We start from the raw sequence: 24,616 nt of genomic DNA, 5'->3' as shown, positions 1-24,616 counted from the left end.
GTTTCCTATAGTGGGGGAGTCTCGGACCAGAGGACACACATAGAGTGGATGTGGAGAGGATGTTTCCTATAGTGGGGGAGTCTCGGACCACAGGGCACAGATAGAGTGGATGTGGAGAGGATGTTTCCTATAGTGGGGTGTCTAGGACCAGGGGACACAGATAGAGTGGATGTGGAGAGGATGTTTCCTATAGTGGGGGAGTCTGGGACCAGAGGACACAGATAGAGTGGACGTGGAGAGGATGTTTCCTATAGTGGGGTGTCTAGGACCAGGGGACACAGATAGAGTGGATGTGGAGAGGATGTTTCCTATAGTGGGGGAGTCTGGGACCAGAGGACACAGATAGAGTGGATGTGGAGAGGATGTTTCCTATAGTGGGGCAGTCCAGGACCAGAGGACACAGATAGAGTGGATGTGGAGAGGATGTTTCCTATAGTGGGGGAGTCCAGGACCAGAGGACACAGATAGAGTGGATGTGGAGAGGATGTTTCCTATAGTGGGGGAGTCCAGGACCAGAGGACACAGATAGAGTGGATGTGGAGAGGATGTTTCCTATCGTGGGGGAGTCTAGGACCAGAGGACACAGATAGAGTGGATGTGGAGAGGATGTTTCCTATAGTGGGGGAGTCTAGGACCAGAGGACACAGATAGAGTGGATGTGGAGAGGATGTTTCCTATATTGGGGGAGTCTAGGACCAGAGGACACAGATAGAGTGGATATGGAGAGGATGTTTCCTATAGTTGGGGAGTCTCGGACCAGAGGACACAGCTAGAGTGGATGTGGAGAGGATGTTTCCTATAGTGGGGGAGTCTAGGACCAGAGGACACCGATTGAGTGGATGTGGAGAGGATGTTTCCTATAGTGGGGGACTCTAGGACCAGAGGACACAGATAGAGTGGATGTGGAGAGGATGTTTCCTGTAGTGGGGGAGTCTAGGTCCAGAGGACACAGATAGAGTGGATGTGGAGAGGATGTTTCCTATAGTGGGGGAGTCTCGGACCAGAGAGCACAGATAGAGTGGACGTGGAGAGGATGTTTCCTATAGTGGGGTGTCTGGGACCAGGGGACACAGATAGAGTGGATGTGGAGAGGATGTTTCCTATAGTGGGGGAGTCTAGGACTAGAGGACACAGATAGAGTGGATGTGGAGAGGATGTTTCCTATAGTGGGGGAGTCTCGGACCAGAGGACACAAATAGAGTGGACGTTGAGAGGATGTTTCCTATAGTGGGGTGTCTAGGACCCGGGGACACAGATAGAGTGGATGTGGAGAGGATGTTTCCTATAGTGGGGGAGTCTCGGACCAGAGGACACAGCTAGAGTGGATGTGGAGAGGATGTTTCCTATAGTGGGGGAGTCTAGGACCAGAGGACAGAGATAGAGTGGATGTGGGGAGGATGTTTCCTATAGTGGGGGAGTCTAGGACCAGAGGACACAGATAGAGTGGATGTGCGGAGGATGTTTCCTATAGTGGGGAGTCTGGGACCAGAGGACACAGATAGAGTGGATGTGGAGAGGATGTTTCCTATAGTGGGGGAGTCTCGGACCAGTGGACACAGATAGAGTGGATGTGGAGAGGATGTTTCCTACAGTGGGGGAGTCTAGGACCAGAGGACACAGATAGAGTGGATGTGGAGAGGAGGTTTCCTATAGTGGGGGAGACTAGGACCAGAGGACACAGATAGAGTGGATGTGGTGAGGATGTTTCCTATAGTGTGGGAGTCTAGGACCAGAGGACACAGATAGAGTGGATGTGGAGAGGATGTTTCCTATAGTGGGGGAGTCTCGGACCAGAGGACACACATAGAGTGGATGTGGAGAGGATGTTTCCTATAGTGGGGGAGTCTCGGACCACAGGGCACAGATAGAGTGGATGTGGAGAGGATGTTTCCTATAGTGGGGTGTCTAGGACCAGGGGACACAGATAGAGTGGATGTGGAGAGGATGTTTCCTATAGTGGGGGAGTCTGGGACCAGAGGACACAGATAGAGTGGACGTGGAGAGGATGTTTCCTATAGTGGGGTGTCTAGGACCAGGGGACACAGATAGAGTGGATGTGGAGAGGATGTTTCCTATAGTGGGGGAGTCTGGGACCAGAGGACACAGATAGAGTGGATGTGGAGAGGATGTTTCCTATAGTGGGGCAGTCCAGGACCAGAGGACACAGATAGAGTGGATGTGGAGAGGATGTTTCCTATAGTGGGGGAGTCCAGGACCAGAGGACACAGATAGAGTGGATGTGGAGAGGATGTTTCCTATAGTGGGGGAGTCCAGGACCAGAGGACACAGATAGAGTGGATGTGGAGAGGATGTTTCCTATCGTGGGGGAGTCTAGGACCAGAGGACACAGATAGAGTGGATGTGGAGAGGATGTTTCCTATAGTGGGGGAGTCTAGGACCAGAGGACACAGATAGAGTGGATGTGGAGAGGATGTTTCCTATATTGGGGGAGTCTAGGACCAGAGGACACAGATAGAGTGGATATGGAGAGGATGTTTCCTATAGTTGGGGAGTCTCGGACCAGAGGACACAGCTAGAGTGGATGTGGAGAGGATGTTTCCAATAGTGGGGGAGTCTAGGACCAGAGGACACCGATTGAGTGGATGTGGAGAGGATGTTTCCTATAGTGGGGGACTCTAGGACCAGAGGACACAGATAGAGTGGATGTGGAGAGGATGTTTCCTGTAGTGGGGGAGTCTAGGTCCAGAGGACACAGATAGAGTGGATGTGGAGAGGATGTTTCCTATAGTGGGGGAGTCTCGGACCAGAGAGCACAGATAGAGTGGACGTGGAGAGGATGTTTCCTATAGTGGGGTGTCTGGGACCAGGGGACACAGATAGAGTGGATGTGGAGAGGATATTTCCTATAGTGGGGGAGTCTAGGACTAGAGGACACAGATAGAGTGGATGTGGAGAGGATGTTTCCTATAGTGGGGGAGTCTCGGACCAGAGGACACAAATGGAGTGGACGTTGAGAGGATGTTTCCTATAGTGGGGTGTCTAGGACCCGGGGACACAGATAGAGTGGATGTGGAGAGGATGTTTCCTATAGTGGGGGAGTCTCGGACCAGAGGACACAGCTAGAGTGGATGTGGAGAGGATGTTTCCTATAGTGGGGGAGTCTAGGACCAGAGGACAGAGATAGAGTGGATGTGGGGAGGATGTTTCCTATAGTGGGGGAGTCTAGGACCAGAGGACACAGATAGAGTGGATGTGCGGAGGATGTTTCCTATAGTGGGGAGTCTGGGACCAGAGGACACAGATAGAGTGGATGTGGAGAGGATGTTTCCTATAGTGGGGGAGTCTCGGACCAGTGGACACAGATAGAGTGGATGTGGAGAGGATGTTTCCTACAGTGGGGGAGTCTAGGACCAGAGGACACAGATAGAGTGGATGTGGAGAGGATGTTTCCTACAGTGGGCTAGTCTAGGACCAGAGGACACAGATAGAGTGGATGTGGAGAGGATGTTTCCTGTAGTGGGGGAGTCTAGGACCAGAGGACACAGATAGAGTGGATGTGGAGAGGATGTTTCCTATAGTGAGGGAGTCTAGGACCAGAGGACACAGATAGAGTGAATGTGGAGAGGATGTTTCCTATAGTGGGGGAGTCCAGGACCAGAGGACACAGATAGAGTTGATGTGGAGAGGAGGTTTCCTATAGTGGGGGAGACTAGGACCAGAGGACACAGATAGAGTGGATGTGGTGAGGATGTTTCCTATAGTGTGGGAGTCTAGGACCAGAGGACACAGATAGAGTGGATGTGGAGAGGATGTTTCCTATAGTGGGGGAGTCTCGGACCAGAGGACACACATAGAGTGGATGTGGAGAGGATGTTTCCTATAGTGGGGGAGTCTCGGACCACAGGGCACAGATAGAGTGGATGTGGAGAGGATGTTTCCTATAGTGGGGTGTCTAGGACCAGGGGACACAGATAGAGTGGATGTGGAGAGGATGTTTCCTATAGTGGGGGAGTCTGGGACCAGAGGACACAGATAGAGTGGACGTGGAGAGGATGTTTCCTATAGTGGGGTGTCTAGGACCTGGGGACACAGATAGAGTGGATGTGGAGAGGATGTTTCCTATAGTGGGGGAGTCTGGGACCAGAGGACACAGATAGAGTGGATGTGGAGAGGATGTTTCCTATAGTGGGGCAGTCCAGGACCAGAGGACACAGTTAGAGTGGATGTGGAGAGGATGTTTCCTATAGTGGGGGAGTCCAGGACCAGAGGACACAGAGGAGTGGATGTGGAGAGGATGTTTCCTATAGTGGGGGAGTCCAGGACCAGAGGACACAGATAGAGTGGATGTGGAGAGGATGTTTCCTATCGTGGGGGAGTCTAGGACCAGAGGACACAGATAGAGTGGATGTGGAGAGGATGTTTCCTATAGTGGGGGAGTCTAGGACCAGAGGACACAGATAGAGTGGATGTGGAGAGGATGTTTCCTATATTGGGGGAGTCTAGGACCAGAGGACACAGATAGAGTGGATATGGAGAGGATGTTTCCTATAGTTGGGGAGTCTCGGACCAGAGGACACAGCTAGAGTGGATGTGGAGAGGATGTTTCCTATAGTGGGGGAGTCTAGGACCAGAGGACACCGATTGAGTGGATGTGGAGAGGATGTTTCCTATAGTGGGGGACTCTAGGACCAGAGGACACAGATAGAGTGGATGTGGAGAGGATGTTTCCTGTAGTGGGGGAGTCTAGGTCCAGAGGACACAGATAGAGTGGATGTGGAGAGGATGTTTCCTATAGTGGGGGAGTCTCGGACCAGAGAGCACAGATAGAGTGGACGTGGAGAGGATGTTTCCTATAGTGGGGTGTCTGGGACCAGGGGACACAGATAGAGTGGATGTGGAGAGGATGTTTCCTATAGTGGGGGAGTCTGGGACCAGAGGACACAGATAGAGTGGATGTGGAGAGGATGTTTCCTATAGTGGGGGAGTCCAGGACCAGAGGACACAGATAGAGTGGATGTGGAGAGGATGTTTCCTATAGTGGGGGACTCTAGGACCAGAGGACACAGATAGAGTGGATGTGGAGAGGATGTTTCCTGTAGTGGGGGAGTCTAGGACCAGAGGACACAGATAGAGTGGATGTGGGGAGTATGTTTCCTATAGTGGGGAGTCTGGGACCAGAGGACACAGATAGAGTGGATGTGGAGAGGATGTTTCCTATAGTTGGGGAGTCTCGGACCAGAGGGCACAGATAGAGTGGATGTGGAGAGGATGTTTCCTATAGTGGGGGAGTCTAGGACCACAGATAGAGTGGATGTGGAGAGGATGTTTCCTATAGTGTGGGAGTCCAGGACCAGAGGACACAGATAGAGTGGATGTGGAGAGGATGTTTCCTATTGTGGGGGAGTCTAGGACCAGAGGACACAGATAGAGTGGATGTGGAGAGGATGTTTCCTATAGTGGGGGAGTCTAGGACCAGAGGACACAGATAGAGTGGATGTGGAGAGGATGTTTCCTATAGTGGAGGAGTCTAGGACCAGAGGACACAGATAGAGTGGATGTGGAGAGGATGTTTCCTTCAGTGGAGGAGTCTAGGACCAGAGGACACAGATAGAGTGGTTGTGGAGAGGATGTTTCCTATAGTGGGGGAGTCTCGGACCAGAGAACACAGATAGAGTGGATGTGGAGAGGATGTTTCCTATAGTGGGGGAGTCTAGGACTAGAGGACACAGATAGAGTGGATGTGGGGAGGATGTTTCCTATAGTGGGGGAGTCTCGGACCAGAGGACACTGATAGAGTGGATGTGTAGAGGATGTTTCCTATAGTGGGGGAGTCTAGGACCAGAGGACACAGATAGAGTGGATGTGGAGAGGATGTTTCCTATAGTGGGGGAGTCTCGGACCAGAGGGCACAGATAGAGTGGATGTGGAGAGGATGTTTCCTATAGTGGGGGAGTCTAGGACCAGAGGACACAGATAGAGTGGATGTGGGGAGGATGTTTCCTATAGTGGGGTGTCTAGGACCAGAGGACACAGATAGAGTGGATGTGGAGAGGATGTTTACTATAGTGGAGTAGTCTAGGACCAGAGGACACAGATAGAGTGGATGTGGAGAGGATGTTTCCTTCAGTGGAGGAGTCTAGGACCAGAGGACACAGATAGAGTGGATGTGGAGAGGATGTTTCCTATAGTGGAGGAGTCTAGTACCAGAGGACACAGATAGAGTGGATGTGGAGAGGATGTTTCCTTCAGTGGAGGAGTCTAGGACCAGAGGACACAGATAGAGTGGATGTGGAGAGGATGTTTCCTATATTGGGGGAGTCTAGGACCAGAGGACACAGATAGAGTGGATATGGAGAGGATGTTTCCTATAGTTGGGGAGTCTCGGACCAGAGGACACAGCTAGAGTGGATGTGGAGAGGATGTTTCCTATAGTGGGGGAGTCTAGGACCAGAGAACACCGATTGAGTGGATGTGGAGAGGATGTTTCCTATAGTGGGGGAGTCTCGGACCAGAGGACACAGATAGAGTGGATGTGGAGAGGATGTTTCCTATAGTGGGGCAGTCCAGGACCAGAGGACACAGATAGAGTGGATGTGGAGAGGATGTTTCCTATAGTGGGGGAGTCCAGGACCAGAGGACACAGATAGAGTGGATGTGGAGAGGATGTTTCCTATAGTGGGGGAGTCCAGGACCAGAGGACACAGATAGAGTGGATGTGGAGAGGATGTTTCCTATCGTGGGGGAGTCTAGGACCAGAGGACACAGATAGAGTGGATGTGGAGAGGATGTTTCCTATAGTGGGGGAGTCTAGGACCAGAGGACACAGATAGAGTGGATGTGGAGAGGATGTTTACTCTTGTGGAGGAGTCTAGGACCAGAGGACACAGATAGAGTGGATGTGGAGAGGATGTTTCCTACAGTGGGGGAGTCTAGGACCAGAGGACACAGATTGAGTGGATGTGGAGAGGATGTTTCCTTCAGTGGAGGAGTCTAGGACCAGAGGACACAGATAGAGTGGATGTGGAGAGGATGTTTCTTATAGTGGAGGAGTCTAGGACCAGAGGACACAGATAGAGTGGATGTGGAGAGGATGTTTCCTATAGTGGGGGAGTCTAGGACCAGAGGACACAGATAGAGTGGATGTGGAGAGGATGTTTCCTATAGTGGGGGAGTCTCGGACCAGAGGACACGGATAGAGTGGATGTGGAGAGGATGTTTCCTATAGTGGAGGAGTCTAGGACCAGCGGACTCAGCCTTAGAACAGAGGGATCCCCATTAAGAGCAGAGGAATTTCTTTGGCCTGAGGGTGGTGAATTTGCTTGTGGAAGTTAAGTTATTGGGTGTATTTAAGGCAGATGTTGATAAAGTCTCGATTGGTCAGGGCATGATGGGATGTGGGGAGGAGGCAGGAGATTAGAAACATAGAAAACCTACAGCACAATACAGGCCATTTGGCCCACAAAGCCGTGCCGTACATGTTCCTACGTTAGAACTACCTCGGGTTTACCCATTGCCCTCTATTTTTCTAAGCTCCATGTACCTATTCAGGAGTTTTTTACTCAGCACTCTCTGTGTAACATCTTACCACTGACATCTCCTCTTTACCTTCTTCCAAGCACCTTAAACCCGTGCCCTCTCGTGTTAGCCATTTCAGCCCTGGGAAAAAGCCTCTGACTATCCACACGATCAATACCTCTCATCGTCTTGTACACCTCTATCAGGTCACCTCTCATCCTCCGTCGCTCCAAGGAGAAAAGGTCGAGTTCACTCAACCTATTCTCATAAGGCATGCTCCCCAATCCAGGCAACATTCTTGTAAATCTCCTCTGCGCCCTTTCTATGGCTTCCACATCCTTCCTGTAGTGAGGCGACCAGAACTGAGCACAGTACTCCAAGTGGGGTCTGACCAGGGTCCTATATAGTCGTAACATTACCTCTCGGCTCCTAAATTCAGTCCCATGATTAATGAAGGCCAATACACCGTACGTCTTCTTAACCACTGAGTCAACCTGCGCAGCAACTTTGAGTGTCTGATTGACCTGGACACCAAGATCCCTCTGATTGGGGCTGAGAGAGAAATAGATCAGACTTAATTACCCACATGTCCCAGTTCTGCTTGTGCCACTTTCAAGTGCAGTTGCCACTTTCAATGCTTTCAAGAAGTTTGTACATTCACCCCGCAAACGTTTGGGTTTCCTGCCAGAGTCCAAAGGCAAAGAATTAATCGATCATTGAAAGATTCCCATGATTGGGTTGGGTTAAATCGGGGATGTTGTGATTGATACTCCTCATTCGGTCCCGTCGTAGGGTGGGATCGATACCCGTCACTCGGTCCCGTCGTAGGGTGGAATCGATACCCGTCACTCGGTCCCGTCGTAGGTTGGGGATCGATACCCGTCACTCGGTCCCGTCGTAGGGTGGGATCGATACCCGTCACTCGGTCCCGTCGTAGGGTGGAATCGATACCCGTCACTCGGTCCCGTCGTAGGGTGGGATCGATACCCGTCTCTCTGTCCCGTCGTAGGGTGGGGATCGATACCCGTCACTCGGTCCCGTCGTAGGGTGGGATCGATACCCGTCACTCGGTCCCGTCGTAGGGTGGAATCGATACCCGTCACTCGGTCCCGTCGTAGGGTGGGGATCGATACCCGTCACTCGGTCCCGTCGTAGGGTGGGATCGATACCCGTCACTCGGTCCCGTCGTAGGGTGGGATCGATACCCGTCACTCGGTCCCGTCGTAGGGTGGAATCGATACCCGTCACTCGGTCCCGTCGTAGGGTGGGGATCGATACCCGTCACTCGGTCCCGTCGTAGGGTGGGATCGATACCCGTCACTCGGTCCCGTCGTAGGGTGGGATCGATACCCGTCACTCGGTCCCGTCGTAGGGTGGGGATCGATACCCGTCACTCGGTCCCGTCATAGGGTGGGGATCGATACCCGTCACTCGGTCCCGTCGTAGGGTGGAATCGATACCCGTCACTCGGTCCCGTCGTAGGTTGGGGATCGATACCCGTCACTCGGTCCCGTCGTAGGGTGGGATCGATACCCGTCACTCGGTCCCGTCGTAGGGTGGGGATCGATACCCGTCACTCGGTCCCGTCGTAGGGTGGGGTCGATACCCGTCACTCGGTCCCGTCGTAGGGTGGGATCGATACCCGTCACTCGGTCCCGTCGTAGGGTGGGATCGATACCCGCCACTCGGTCCCGTCGTAGGGTGGGGATCGATACCCGTCACTCGGTCCCGTCGTAGGGTGGGGATCGATACCCGTCACTCGGTCCCGTCGTAGGGTGGGGATCGATACCCGTCACTCGGTCCCGTCGTAGGGTGGGGATCGATACCCGTCACTCGGTCCCGTCGTAGGGTGGGATCGATACCCGTCACTCTGTCCAGTCGTAGGGTGGGGATCGATACCCGTCACTCGGTCCCGTCGTAGGGTGGGATCGATACCCGTCACTCGGTCCCGTCGTAGGGTGGGGATCGATACCCGTCACTCGGTCCCGTCGTAGGGTGTGGATCGATACCCGTCACTCGGTCCCGTCGTAGGGTGGGATCGATACCCGTCACTCTGTCCAGTCGTAGGGTGGGGATCGATACCCGTCACTCGGTCCGTCGTAGGGTGGGATCGATACCCGTCACTCTGTCCCGTCGTAGGGTGGGGATCGATACCCGTCACTCGGTCCCGTCGTAGGGTGGGATCGATACCCGTCACTCGGTCCCGTCGTAGGGTGGGGATCGATACCCGTCACTCGGTCCCGTCGTAGGGTGGGATCGATACCCGTCACTGGGCCCCGTCGTAGGGTGTGGATCGATACCCGTCACTCGGTCCGTCGTAGGGTGGGATCGATACCCGTCACTCTGTCCAGTCGTAGGGTGGTGATCGATACCCGTCACTCGGTCCCGTCGTAGGGTGGGGATCGATACCCGTCACTCAGTCCCGTCGTAGGGTGGGGATCGATACCCGTCACTCGGTCCCGTCGTAGGGTGGGGATCGATACCCGTCACTCGGTCCCGGCGTAGGGTGGGGATCGATACCCGTCACTCGGTCCCGTCGTAGGGTGGGGTCGATACCCGTCACTCGGTCCCGTCGCAGGGTGGGATCGATACCCGTCACTGGGCCCCGTCGTAGGGTGGGGATCGATACCCGTCACTCGGTCCCGTCGTAGGGTGGGGATCGATACCCGTCACTCGGTCCCGTCGTAGGGTGGGGATCGATACCCGTCACTCGGTCCCGTCGTAGGGTGGGGATCGATACCCGTCACTCGGTCCCGTCGTAGGGTGGGGTCGATACCCGTCACTCGGTCCCGTCGTAGGGTGGTGATCGATACCCGTCACTCGGTCCCGTCGCAGGGTGGGATCGATACCCGTCACTGGGCCCCGTCGTAGGGTGGGATCGATACCCGTCTCTCTGTCCCGTCGTAGGGTGGGATCGATACCCGTCACTCGGTCCCGTCGCAGGGTGGGATCGATACCCGTCACTGGGCCCCGTCGTAGGGTGGGATCGATACCCGTCTCTCTGTCCCGTCGTAGGGTGGGATCGATACCCGTCACTCGGTCCCGTCGTAGGGTGGGATCGATACCCGTCTCTCTGTCCCGTCGTAGGGTGGGGATCGATACCCGTCACTCGGTCCCGTCGTAGGGTGGGGATCGATACCCGTCACTCGGTCCCGTCGTAGGGTGGGGATCGATACCCGTCACTCTGTCCAGTCGTAGGGTGGGGATCGATACCCGTCACTCGGTCCCGTCGTAGGGTGGGGATCGATACCCGTCACTCGGTCCCGTCGTAGGGTGGGATCGATACCCGTCACTCGGTCCCGTCGTAGGGTGGGATCGATACCCGTCTCTCTGTCCCGTCGTAGGGTGGGGATCGATACCCGTCTCTCTGTCCCGTCGTAGGGTGGGATCGATACCCGTCACTCAGTCCCGTCGTAGGGTGGGGATCGATACCCGTCACTCGGTCCAGTCGTAGGGTGTGGATCGATACCCGTCACTCGGTCCCGTCGTAGGGTGGTGATCGATACCCGTCACTCGGTCCAGTCGTAGGGTGTGGATCGATACCCGTCACTCGGTCCCGTCGTAGGGTGGGATCGATACCCGTCACTCGGTCCCGTCGTAGGGTGGTGATCGATACCCGTCACTCGGTCCCGTCGTAGGGTGGGGATCGATACCCGTCACTCGGTCCCGTCGTAGGGTGGGATCGATACCCGTCACTCGGTCCCGTCGTAGGGTGGGATCGATACCCGTCACTCGGTCCCGTCGTAGGGTGGGATCGATACCCGTCACTCGGTCCCGTCGTAGGGTGGGATCGATACCCGTCACTCGGTCCCGTCGTAGGGTGGTGATCGATACAATTCTGAGATTGTTTGGGTGGGATTCACAGAACATACCGGAAACAGACTAGCATTAGTGAATGTCCACAGTCAACGGGACAGTGAGACAGGCAGCGTGCGGAGAAACAAACTCTGCAAATGCCAAGGAAATTAACAATAATAATAAATAAACAAACCGTTAGTATTGAAAACTTCAGATTGAGAATCCTTGAAAATGAGTGCAGAGGCTGTGGGAACTGTTAAGTGAAGTTGAGTGAAGTTTTCCTCTCTGGTTCATGAGCCTGATGGTTGATGGTTAATAACTGTTCCTGAACCTGGTGGTGTGGGACCTGAGGCTCCTGTACCTCCTTCCTGATGGCAGCAGTGAGAAGAGAACATGTCCTGGACTGTACATCACTGAATGTATCCCTCAATTTTCTCTTTCAGTGACTGCAGAGTGTGCCCTGACCAATCGCCAGGACCAAAGACCGTGCCCTGCTCCCTCGGGGGCTTCCAGGACACCCCTCTCGGAGCCTTATCGGGACGTTCACTCCATGTGCCTGAACAAAGATACGAGTGACAGTTTTATCCAAAGTCTTCCAGAACTCTGACCTTGCTAACTGACTGTCCCTGTCCTAACACAGTGCTGTTGGTCGATAGAGTGGAGAATCGCGGCAAGAGAATGCTGGGGGTGGGTGGGTGGTGAATCCCCAGTGTTAGGAACCAGCCCAGCCACTAGCACCCTGGTCCAGGTTTTACAGGGCTCCGGGTGTTGGTGGGTGGGGGGGGTGTTCTCCCTGTAAACACTGTGAAGAACCACATTGTCCCTGCTCTCTGAATCCAGCGTGTGGGCTCTGATTCCACTCCACATGCTGGTGGGGTGGAGAGGGGCTAGCCACGCAGAGGCTGGACTACACACAGATGTTGGGGCTGGCAGTGTGAACCTCTGCATTGGGATGGATGTCAACACAGTGTGATCCCCGCACTGGAGACGGTGTGATCCCCGCAGTGGAGACAGTGTGATCCCCGCAGTGGAGACTGATGTGTGATCCCCGCAGTGGAGACAGTGTGATCCCCGCACTGGAGACAAATGTGTGATCCCCGCACTGGAGACAGTGTGATCCCCGCACTGGAGACTGATGTGTGATCCCCGCACTAGAGACAGTGTGATCCCCGCACTGGAGACAGTGTGATCCCCGCAGTGGAGACAGTGTGATCCCCGCAGTGGAGACAGTGTGATCCCCGCAGTGGAGACAGTGTGATCCCCGCACTGGAGACAGTGTGATCCCCGCACTGGAGACAGTGTGATCCCCGCAGTGGAGACAGTGTGATCCCCGCACTGGAGACAGTGTGATCCCCGCAGTGGAGACAGTGTGATCCCCGCACTAGAGACAGTGTGATCCCCGCACTGGAGACAGTGTGATCCCTGCACTGGAGAGAGTGTGATCCCCGCACTGGAGACAGTGTGATCCCCGCAGTGGAGACAGTGTGATCCCCGCAGTGGAGAGAGTGTGATCCCCGCACTAGAGACAGTGTGATCCCCGCACTGGAGACAGTGTGATCCCCGCAGTGGAGACAGTGTGATCCCCGCACTGGAGACAAATGTGTGATCCCCGCACTGGAGACTGATGTGTGATCCCCGCACTGGAGACTGATGTGTGATCCCCGCACTGGAGACTGATGTGTGATCCCCGCACTGGAGACTGATGTGTGATCCCCGCACTGGAGACTGATGTGTGATCCCCGCAGTGGAGACTGATGTGTGATCCCCGCACTGGAGACTGATGTGTGATCCCCGCACTGGAGAATGATGTGTGATCCCCGCAGTGGAGACAGTGTGATCCCCGCAGTGGAGACAGTGTGGACCCCGCAGTGGAGACTGATGTGTGATCCCCGCAGTGGAGACTGTGTGATCCCCGCACTGGAGACAGTGTGATCCCCGCAGTGGAGACTGATGTGTGATCCCCGCAGTGGAGACAGTGTGATCCCCGCACTAGAGACAGTGTGATCCCCGCAGTGGAGACAGTGTTATCCCCGCACTGGAGACAGTGTGATCCCCGCACTGGAGACAGTGTGATCCCCGCACTGGAGAGTGTGATCCCCGCAGTGGAGACTGATGTGTGATCCCCGCAGTGGAGACAGTGTTATCCCCGCACTGGAGACAGTGTGATCCCCGCACTGGAGACAGTGTGATCCCCGCAGTGGAGACAGTGTGATCCCCGCAGTGGAGACTGTGTGATCCCAGCACTGGAGACAGTGTGATCCCCGCAGTGGAGACAGTGTGATCCCAGCAGTGGAGACAGTGTGATCCCCGCAGTGGAGACAGTGTGATCCCCGCAGTGGAGACTGATGTGTGATCCCCGCAGTGGAGACAGTGTTATCCCCGCACTGGAGAGTGTGATCCCCGCACTGGAGACTGATGTGTGATCCCCGCAGTGGAGACAGTGTGATCCCCGCAGTGGAGAGAGTGTGATCCCCGCAGTGGTGACAGTGTGATCCCCGCACTGGAGACAGTGTGATCCCAGCACTGGAGACAGTGTGATCCCCGCAGTGGAGAGAGTGTGATCCCCGCAGTGGAGACAGTGTGATCCCCGCACTGGAGACAGTGTGATCCCCGCAGTGGAGAGAGTGTGATCCCCGCAGTGGAGAGAGTGTGATCCCCGCAGTGGAGACTGTGTGATCCCAGCACTGGAGACAGTGTGATCCCCGCACTGGAGAGAGTGTGATCCCCGCAGTGGAGACAGTGTGATCCCTGCAGTGGAGACAGTGTGATCCCAGCACTGGAGACAGTGTGATCCCCGCAGTGGAGACAGTGTGATCCCTGCAGTGGAGACAGTGTGATCCCCGCAGTGGAGACTGTGTGATCCCAGCACTGGAGACAGTGTGATCCCCGCACTGGAGAGAGTGTGATCCCCGCAGTGGAGACTGTGTGATCCCAGCACTGGAGACAGTGTGATCCCCGCACTGGAGAGAGTGTGATCCCCGCAGTGGAGACAGTGTGGACCCCGCACTGGAGAGAGTGATCCCCGCAGTGGAGACTGTGTGATCCCCACAGTGGAGACTAATGTGTGATCCCCGCAGTGGAGACAGTGTGATCCCCGCACTGGAGAGTGTGATCCCAGCACTGGAGACAGTGTGATCCCCGCACTGGAGACAAATGTGTGATCCCCGCAGTGGAGACAAATGTGTGATCCCCGCACTGGAGACAGTGTGATCCCCGCACTGGAGACAAATGTGTGATCCCCGCAGTGGAGACAAATGTGTGATCCCCGCACTGGAGACAAATGTGTGATCCCCGCACTGGAGACAAATGTGTGATCCCCGCACTGGAGACAAATGTGTGATCCCCGCAATGGAGACTGTGTGATCCCAGCACTAGAGACAGTGTGATCCCCACAGTGGAGACAGTGTGGACCCCGCACTGGAGACAGTGTGGACCCCGCACTGGAGACAGTGTGATCCCCGCAGTGGAGACAGTGTGATCCCCGCAGTGGAGACAGTGTGATCCCCGCAGTGGAGACAGTGTGGACCCCGCACTGGAGACAGTGTGATCCCCGCACTGGAGACAGTGTGATCCCCGCAGTGGAGACAGTGTGATCCCCGCACTGGAGACAGTGTGATCCCCGCACTGGAGACAGTGTGATCCCCGCACTGGAGACAGTGTGATCCCTGCACTGGAGACAGTGTGATCCCCGCAGTGGAGACCGTGTGATCCCCGCAGTGGAGACAGTGTGATCCCCGCACTGGAGACAGTGTGATCCCCGCAGTGGAGACAGTGTGATCCCCGCAGTGGAGACAGTGTGATCCCCGCAGTGGAGACAGTGTGATCCCCGCACTGGAGAGAGTGTGATCCCCGCAGTGGAGACAGTGTGATCCCCGCAGTGGAGACTGTGTGATCCCCGCACTGGAGAGTGTGTGATCCCCGCACTGGAGACAGTGTGATCCCCGCACTGGAGACTGATGTGTGATCCCAGCACTAGAGACAGTGTGATCCCCGCAGTGGAGACAGTGTGGACCCCGCAGTGGAGACTGATGTGTGATCCCCGCAGTGGAGACTGATGTGTGATCCCCGCAGTGGAGACAGTGTGATCCCAGCCCTGGAGACAGTGTGATCCCTGCACTGGAGACAAATGTGTGATCCCCGCAGTGGAGACAGTGTGGACCCCGCATTGGAGACAGTGTGGACCCCGCAGTGGAGACAGTGTGGACCCCGCATTGGAGACAGTGTGGACCCCGCAGTGGAGACAGTGTGGACCCCGCAGTGGAGAGTGTGATCCCCGCAGTGGAGACTGTGATCCCAGCACTGGAGACAGTGTGATCCCAGCACTGGAGAGAGTGTGATCCCAGCACTGGAGACAGTGTGGACCCCGCATTGGAGACAGTGTGATCCCCGCAGTGGAGACAGTGTGGACCCCGCACTGGAGACAGTGTGATCCCCGCACTGGAGACAGTGTGATCCCCGCACTGGAGACAGTGTGATCCCCGCAGTGGAGACTGTGTGATCCCCGCACTGGAGACAGTGTGGACCCCGCATTGGAGACAGTGTGGACAGTGTGATTTTGGGCTGTACCACTGCCTCAGACCGCTGGGAGTTACTCCGACTGAAGCAGCTTCCTGCTCACCATTGGGTCAGAGAGCTTCGGCCCTAACAGTGCAGCCCCTCCCTCCGGCCTGTACTGCTGGAGGGGCGTGGGATGGGGGTGGGGGGGAGGAGAAAATCTAACCCCGGGCAAAGACCCTCACCCACCCACCCTCCCCGTTCATCTCCCTGAAGTGGTGAGGCCCCCATGGGAGCAACCTGATTTTTCTGGTTGACGCAAGGAGCTGGGTGTGGGGTGTTCTGTTCTCTCCTCTATCCCTCCTCCCACCCCTTTCTATGCCCCTCCTTCCCCCTCCATTCTCCCTCCTTTCCTGCCCTCCTTCCCTCCCTCCCCTCCTCCCTCTCACTCCCACCCCTCTTTTTTCCCTCCTTCCTCCTCCCTTTTCTTCCCTCCTCCCACTCCCTTCCCTCCTGCCTCTCCCTCCTCCTTCTCCCCTTTACATCGTCCTTTCTCCCCCCTCCCTCTCTTCCCTCCTCCTCCACCCTCAGTGTAGCTGAGCTGTGATAGTCTCCCCCACAGTCGTGCCCACCCTCCAGAGCGATTGGTGAACACGCAGACTGAGGGCTCCTGACTGTTGTTGTTGGCCTGTGTGTGAGTGTGTGTTTGTGTCTGTGAGTGTGTTTGTGTGTGAGTGTGTCGTTGTGTGTGTCAGTGTGTGTCCCTGTGTGTGAGAGTGTGCGTGTGAGACAGTGTGTGTGTGTGTGTGTCTCTGTGTGTGAGTGTGTGTCTGTGTGAGTGTGTGTGAGTGTGTGTCTCTGTGTGTGTCTGTGAGTGTGTGTCTGTGTGAGTGTGTGTCTCTGTGTGTGTCTGTGAGTGTGTGTCTCTGTGTGTGTCTGTGAGTGTGTGTCTGTGTGAGTGTGTGTGAGTGTGTGTCTCTGTGTGTGTCTGTGAGTGTGTGTCTGTGAGTGTGTGTCTGTGTGAGTGTGTGTCTCTGTGAGTGTGTGTCTCTGTGTGTGTCTGTGTGAGTGTGTGTCTCTGTGTGTGTCTGTGAGTATGTGTCTGTGTGAGTGTGTGTCTCTGTGAGTGTGTGTCTGTGTGAGTGTGTGTCTGTGAGTGTGTGTCTGTGTGAGTGTGTGTCTCTGTGTGTGAGTGTGTGTCTGTGTGAGTGTGTGTCTGTGAGTGTGTGTCTGTGTGAGTGTGTGTCTCTGTGTGTGAGTGTGTGTCTGTGTGAGTGTGTGTCTCTGTGAGTGTGTGTCGGTTTCTAGGTGTGTACCGGCTGCTGCAGCCCTCACTGCATGTCAGCCGCAGACAGTGGCTGCGTCTCCTGTGACGAGTACCAGCGGGATCTGCCCGATGCACTCTGGGACTGCCCACCCCTCTGACTGCCGACTGAACACTCTCGAGCCTTAATGTTCAAATAACTCAACAGGTTAATTTATTTTGTAATATTGCGTATTGTGTATCTCCAATCAAAGTGATTCCAATTAATCTGATTGTCTGTTGTGTTCTATTTATTGTTGAAAGTAAATTTATTATCAGAGTACACATAACCCTGAGATTTAGACTCAATAAATCCATTGTGGAAAAATAACCTGAACTGAACCAATGAAAGATCGACCAGTCAGTGTGTAAAAGACAACAAACTGTGCCAATACGGAAAGGAACAAATGTTAATAATAAATAAATAAGCAGTAAGTATCGAGAAAGTGAGATGAAGAGTCCTTGAAAGTGAGTCCATCGGTTGTGGGAACGGTTCAGAGATGGGGCGAGTGTCGTCACGTACAACGCAGAAAACCTTTTCTGCCGGCATCCTCAGCAAACCTTTCGAACAGCAACTGTACACAGGATCGATGAACAACAAACTGTGCAAATGCAGATATGAATACTTAGCAATAAATGACAAGAGCATGAAATAACAAGACAAAGAGTCCTTAAATGAGTGTAATTATCCCCTTTTGTTCAGGAGCCTGATGATTGAGGGGTAATAACTGTTCCTGAACCTGGTGGTGTGGGACCTGAGGCTCCTGTACCTCCTTCCCGATGGAATCAGTTCAGAGTTGAGGTTATCCTCACTGGTTCAGGAGCCTGATGGTTGAGGGGTAATAACTGTTCCTGAACCTGGTGGTGTGGGACCTGAGGCTCCTGTACCTCCTTCCCGATGGAATCAGTTCAGAGTTGAGGTTATCCTCACTGGTTCAGGAGCCTGATGGTTGAGGGGTAATAACTGTTCCTGAACCTGGTGGTGTGGGACCTGAGGCTCCTGTACCTCCTTCCTGATGGAATCAGTTCAGAGTTGAGGTTATCCTCACTGGTTCAGGAGCCTGATGGTTGAGGGGTAATAACTGTTCCTGAACCTGGTGGTGTGGGACCTGAGGCTCCTGTACCTCCTTCTCGATGGAATCAGTTCAGAGTTGAGGTTATCCTCACTGGTTCAGGAGCCTGATGGTTGAGGGGTAATAACTGTTCCTGAACCTGGTGGTGTGGGACCTGAGGCTCCTGTACATCCTTCTCGATGGAATCAGTTCAGAGTTGAGGTTATCCTCACAGGTTCAGGAGCCTGATGGTTGAGGGGTAATAACTGTTCCTGAACCTGGTGGTGTGGGACCTGAGGCTCCTGTACCTGCTTCTGGACAGTGACAGTGAGAAGAGAGCATGACCTGGCTGGTGGGGGTCCATGATGTTGGATGCTGATTTCCTGTGGTAACGCTCTGTGTAGATGGGTCATATCCACCACTTTTTGTAGGATTTTCCATTCAAGGGCATTGGTGTTTCCACCCCAGGCTGTGATGCTGCCAGTCAGTCACTCCCCACCACACGTCCATAGAGGCTTCTTCAAATCTCCAATGATGTGCTGAATCTTGACAGTTCCCAGCTTGGACCCCGGCAGTCAAATGGGGAACATTCAAACTCTGCAGATCGATCAAACGCGAGTCCTAGAGATCTGAGACACTCTGCTTAATGACTTCCCATCCCAGCTGATGAAGGGTCACGGCCAGAACAACTGACCTGCTGAGTCCCCTCTGTGGGCACTGTCTGACCTTGTGAGTCCCCTCCGTGGGCACTGCCTGACCTTGTGAGTCCCCTCCGTGGGCACTGTCTGACCTTGTGAGTCCCCTCCGTGGGCACTGCCTGACCTGCGGTGTCCCCTCCGTGGGCACTGTCTGACCTTGTGAGTCCCCTCCGTGGGCACTGTCTGACCTTGTGAGTCCCCTCCGTGGGCACTGTCTGAACTGCGGAGTCCCCTCCCTGGGCACTGTCTGACCTGCGGAGTCCCCTCCGTGGGCACTGTCTGACCTGCGGAGTCCTCTCCGTGGGCACTGTCTGTCCCGCGGAGTCACCACCGTGGGCACTGCCTGACCTGCGGAGTCCACTCCATGGGCACTGTCTGAGCTGCGGAGTCCCCTCCGTGGGCACTGTCTGACCTTGTGAGTCCCCTCCGTGGGCACTGTCTGACCTTGTGAGTCCCCTCCGTGGGCACAGTCTGACCTGCGGAGTCACCACCGTGGGCACTGCCTGACCTGCGGAGTCCCCTCCGTGGGCACTGCCTGACCTGCTGTTTCCCCTCCGTGGGCACTGCGTGACCTGCTGTGTCCCCTCCGTGGGCACTGTCTGACCTGCGGAGTCAACTCCGTGGGCACTGTCTGACCTTGTGAGTCCCCTCCGTGGGCACTGTCTGACCTTGTGAGTCCCCTCCGTGGGCACAGTCTGACCTGCGGAGTCCCCTCCGTGGGCACTGCCTGACCTGCTGTGTCCCCTCCGTGGGCACTGCCTGACCTGCTGTGTCCCCTCCGTGGGCACAGTCTGACCTGCGGAGTCAACACCGTGGGCACTGTCTGACCTGCGGAGTCAACACCGTGGGCACTGTCTGACCTGCGGAGTCGCCTCCGTGGGCACTGCCTGACCTGCGGAGTCGCCTCCGTGGGCACTGTCTGACCTGCTGTGTCCTCTCCGTAGGCACTGTCTGACCTGCGGAGTCCCCTCCGTGGGCACTGTCTGACCTGCGGAGTCCCCTCCTTGGGCACTGTCTGACCTGTGGTGACCTCTTCATGGGCACTGTCTGTCCCGCGGAGTCACCACCGTGGGCACTGCCTGACCTGCGGAGTCCACTCCATGGGCACTGTCTGAGCTGCGGAGTCCCCTCCGTGGGCACTGTCTGACCTTGTGAGTCCCCTCCGTGGGCACTTTCTGACCTTGTGAGTCCCCTCCGTGGGCACAGTCTGACCTGCGGAGTCACCACCGTGGGCACAGTCTGACCTGCGGAGTCCCCTCCGTGGGCACTGCCTGACCTGCTGTGTCCCTCCGTGGGCACTGCCTGACCTGCTGTGTCCCCTCCGTGGGCACTGTCTGACCTGCGGAGTCAACACCGTGGGCACTGTCTGACCTGCGGAGTCGCCTCCGTGGGCACTGCCTGACCTGCGGAGTCGCCTCCGTGGGCACTGTCTGACCTGCGGAGTCCCCTCCGTGGGCACTGCCTGACCTGCTGAGTCCCCTACGTGGGCACTGTCTGACCTGCTGTGTCCCCTCCGTGGGCACTGCCTGTCCTGCGGTGTCACTTACACGGGCACTGTCTGACCTTGTGAGTCCCCTCCGTGGGCACTGCCTGACCTGCTGAGTCCCCTCCGTGGGCACTGCCTGACCTGTGGTGTCCTCTTCATGGGCACTGTCTGAGCTGCAGAGTCCCCTCCGTGGGCACGGTCTGACCTGCTGAATCCCTTACACGGGCACTGCCTGTCCTGTGGAGTCCCCTCCGTGGGCACTGTCTGACCTGCTGTGTCCCCTCCGTGGGCAATGCCTGTCCTGCAGCGTCACTTACACGGGCACTGTCTGACCTTGTGAGTATCCTCCCTGGGCACTGCCTGACCTTGGGAGTCCCGTCCGTGGGCACTGACTGTCCTGCGGAGTCCCCTCCGTGGGCACTGTCTGACCTGCGGAGTCCCCTCCTTGTGCACTGTCTGACCTGCGGAGTCCCCTCCTCGGACACTGTCTGACCTGCGGAGTCCCCTCCGTGGGCACTGCCTGACCTGCTGAGTCCCCTCCGTGGGCACTGCCTGACCTGCTGTGTCCACTCCGTGGGCACTGTCTGACCTGCGGAGTCCCCTCCGTGGGCACTGTCTGACCTGCGGAGTCCCCTCCTTGTGCACTGTCTGACCTGTGGTGTCCTCTTCATGGGCACTGTCTGAGCTGCGGAGTCCCCTCCGTGGGCACTGTCTGACCTGCGGAGTCCCCTCACTGGGCACTGTCTGACCTGCGGAGTCCCCTCCGTGGGCACTGTCTGACCTTGTGAGTCCCCTCCCTGGGCACTGTCTGATCTGCGGAGTCCCCTCCGTGGGCACTGTCTGACCTGCGGAGTCCCCTCCTTGGGCACTGTCTGACCTGTGGTGTCCTCTTCATGGGCACTGTCTGAGCTGCGGAGTCCCCTCCGTGGGCACTGTCTGACCTGCGGAGTCCCCTCCCTGGGCACTGTCTGACCTGCGGAGTCCCCTCCGTGGGCACTGCCTGACCTGCGGAGTCCCCTCCTCAGGCACTGCCTGACCTGCAGATTCCCCTCCACGGACACTGTCTGACCTGCGGAGTCCCCTCCGTGGGCACTGCCTGACCTGCTGAGTCCCCTCCGTGGGCACTGCCTGACCTGCTGTGTCCCCTCCGTGGGCACTGTCTGACCTGCGGAGTCCCCTCCGTGGGCACTGTCTGACCTGCGGAGTCCCCTCCTTGTGCACTGTCTGACCTGTGGTGTCCCCTCCGTGGGCACTGCCTGACCTGCTGTGTCCCCTCCGTGGGCACTGTCTGACCTGCGGAGTCCCCTCCGTGGGCACTGTCTGACCTTGTGAGTCCCCTCCGTGGGCACAGTCTGACCTGCGGAGTCAACACCGTGGGCACTGTCTGACCTGCGGAGTCAACACCGTGGGCACTGTCTGACCTGCGGAGTCGCCTCCGTGGGCACTGCCTGACCTGCGGAGTCCCCTCCGTGGGCACTGCCTGACCTGCTGTGTCCCCTCCGTGGGCACTGCCTGACCTGCTGTGTCCCCTCCGTGGGCACAGTCTGACCTGCGGAGTCAACACCGTGGGCACTGTCTGACCTGCGGAGTCAACACCGTGGGCACTGTCTGACCTGCGGAGTCGCCTCCGTGGGCACTGCCTGACCTGCGGAGTCGCCTCCGTGGGCACTGTCTGACCTGCTGTGTCCTCTCCGTAGGCACTGTCTGACCTGCGGAGTCCCCTCCGTGGGCACTGTCTGACCTGCGGAGTCCCCTCCTTGGGCACTGTCTGACCTGTGGTGACCTCTTCATGGGCACTGTCTGTCCCGCGGAGTCACCACCGTGGGCACTGCCTGACCTGCGGAGTCCACTCCATGGGCACTGTCTGAGCTGCGGAGTCCCCTCCGTGGGCACTGTCTGACCTTGTGAGTCCCCTCCGTGGGCACTTTCTGACCTTGTGAGTCCCCTCCGTGGGCACAGTCTGACCTGCGGAGTCACCACCGTGGGCACAGTCTGACCTGCGGAGTCCCCTCCGTGGGCACTGCCTGACCTGCTGTGTCCCTCCGTGGGCACTGCCTGACCTGCTGTGTCCCCTCCGTGGGCACTGTCTGACCTGCGGAGTCAACACCGTGGGCACTGTCTGACCTGCGGAGTCGCCTCCGTGGGCACTGCCTGACCTGCGGAGTCGCCTCCGTGGGCACTGTCTGACCTGCGGAGTCCCCTCCGTGGGCACTGCCTGACCTGCTGAGTCCCCTACGTGGGCACTGTCTGACCTGCTGTGTCCCCTCCGTGGGCACTGCCTGTCCTGCGGTGTCACTTACACGGGCACTGTCTGACCTTGTGAGTCCCCTCCGTGGGCACTGCCTGACCTGCTGAGTCCCCTCCGTGGGCACTGCCTGACCTGTGGTGTCCTCTTCATGGGCACTGTCTGAGCTGCAGAGTCCCCTCCGTGGGCACGGTCTGACCTGCTGAATCCCTTACACGGGCACTGCCTGACCTGCGGAGTCCACTCCATGGGCACTGTCTGAGCTGCGGAGTCCCCTCCGTGGGCACTGTCTGACCTTGTGAGTCCCCTCCGTGGGCACTTTCTGACCTTGTGAGTCCCCTCCGTGGGCACAGTCTGACCTGCGGAGTCACCACCGTGGGCACAGTCTGACCTGCGGAGTCCCCTCCGTGGGCACTGCCTGACCTGCTGTGTCCCTCCGTGGGCACTGCCTGACCTGCTGTGTCCCCTCCGTGGGCACTGTCTGACCTGCGGAGTCAACACCGTGGGCACTGTCTGACCTGCGGAGTCGCCTCCGTGGGCACTGCCTGACCTGCGGAGTCGCCTCCGTGGGCACTGTCTGACCTGCGGAGTCCCCTCCGTGGGCACTGCCTGACCTGCTGAGTCCCCTACGTGGGCACTGTCTGACCTGCTGTGTCCCCTCCGTGGGCACTGCCTGTCCTGCGGTGTCACTTACACGGGCACTGTCTGACCTTGTGAGTCCCCTCCGTGGGCACTGCCTGACCTGCTGAGTCCCCTCCGTGGGCACTGCCTGACCTATGGTGTCCTCTTCATGGGCACTGTCTGAGCTGCAGAGTCCCCTCCGTGGGCACGGTCTGACCTGCTGAATCCCTTACACGGGCACTGCCTGTCCTGTGGAGTCCCCTCCGTGGGCACTGTCTGACCTGCTGTGTCCCCTCCGTGGGCAATGCCTGTCCTGCAGCGTCACTTACACGGGCACTGTCTGACCTTGTGAGTATCCTCCCTGGGCACTGCCTGACCTTGGGAGTCCCGTCCGTGGGCACTGACTGTCCTGCGGAGTCCCCTCCGTGGGCACTGTCTGACCTGCGGAGTCCCCTCCTTGTGCACTGTCTGACCTGCGGAGTCCCCTCCTCGGACACTGTCTGACCTGCGGAGTCCCCTCCGTGGGCACTGCCTGACCTGCTGAGTCCCCTCCGTGGGCACTGCCTGACCTGCTGTGTCCACTCCGTGGGCACTGTCTGACCTGCGGAGTCCCCTCCGTGGGCACTGTCTGACCTGCGGAGTCCCCTCCTTGTGCACTGTCTGACCTGTGGTGTCCTCTTCATGGGCACTGTCTGAGCTGCGGAGTCCCCTCCGTGGGCACTGTCTGACCTGCGGAGTCCCCTCCCTGGGCACTGTCTGACCTGCGGAGTCCCCTCCGTGGGCACTGTCTGACCTTGTGAGTCCCCTCCCTGGGCACTGTCTGATCTGCGGAGTCCCCTCCGTGGGCACTGTCTGACCTGCGGAGTCCCCTCCTTGGGCACTGTCTGACCTGTGGTGTCCTCTTCATGGGCACTGTCTGAGCTGCGGAGTCCCCTCCGTGGGCACTGTCTGACCTGCGGAGTCCCCTCCCTGGGCACTGTCTGACCTGCGGAGTCCCCTCCGTGGGCACTGCCTGACCTGCGGAGTCCCCTCCTCAGGCACTGCCTGACCTGCAGATTCCCCTCCACGGACACTGTCTGACCTGCGGAGTCCCCTCCGTGGGCACTGCCTGACCTGCTGAGTCCCCTCCGTGGGCACTGCCTGACCTGCTGTGTCCCCTCCGTGGGCACTGTCTGACCTGCGGAGTCCCCTCCGTGGGCACTGTCTGACCTGCGGAGTCCCCTCCTTGTGCACTGTCTGACCTGTGGTGTCCCCTCCGTGGGCACTGCCTGACCTGCTGTGTCCCCTCCGTGGGCACTGTCTGACCTGCGGAGTCCCCTCCGTGGGCACTGTCTGACCTTGTGAGTCCCCTCCGTGGGCACTTTCTGACCTTGTGAGTCCCCTCCGTGGGCACAGTCTGACCTGCGGAGTCACCACCGTGGGCACAGTCTGACCTGCTGTGTC

Source organism: Hypanus sabinus (genome assembly GCF_030144855.1).
Source record: "Hypanus sabinus isolate sHypSab1 chromosome 31 unlocalized genomic scaffold, sHypSab1.hap1 SUPER_31_unloc_2, whole genome shotgun sequence".
NCBI classification, from domain to species: Eukaryota; Metazoa; Chordata; class Chondrichthyes; order Myliobatiformes; family Dasyatidae; genus Hypanus; species Hypanus sabinus.
This window is presented reverse-complemented; position numbering follows the sequence as displayed.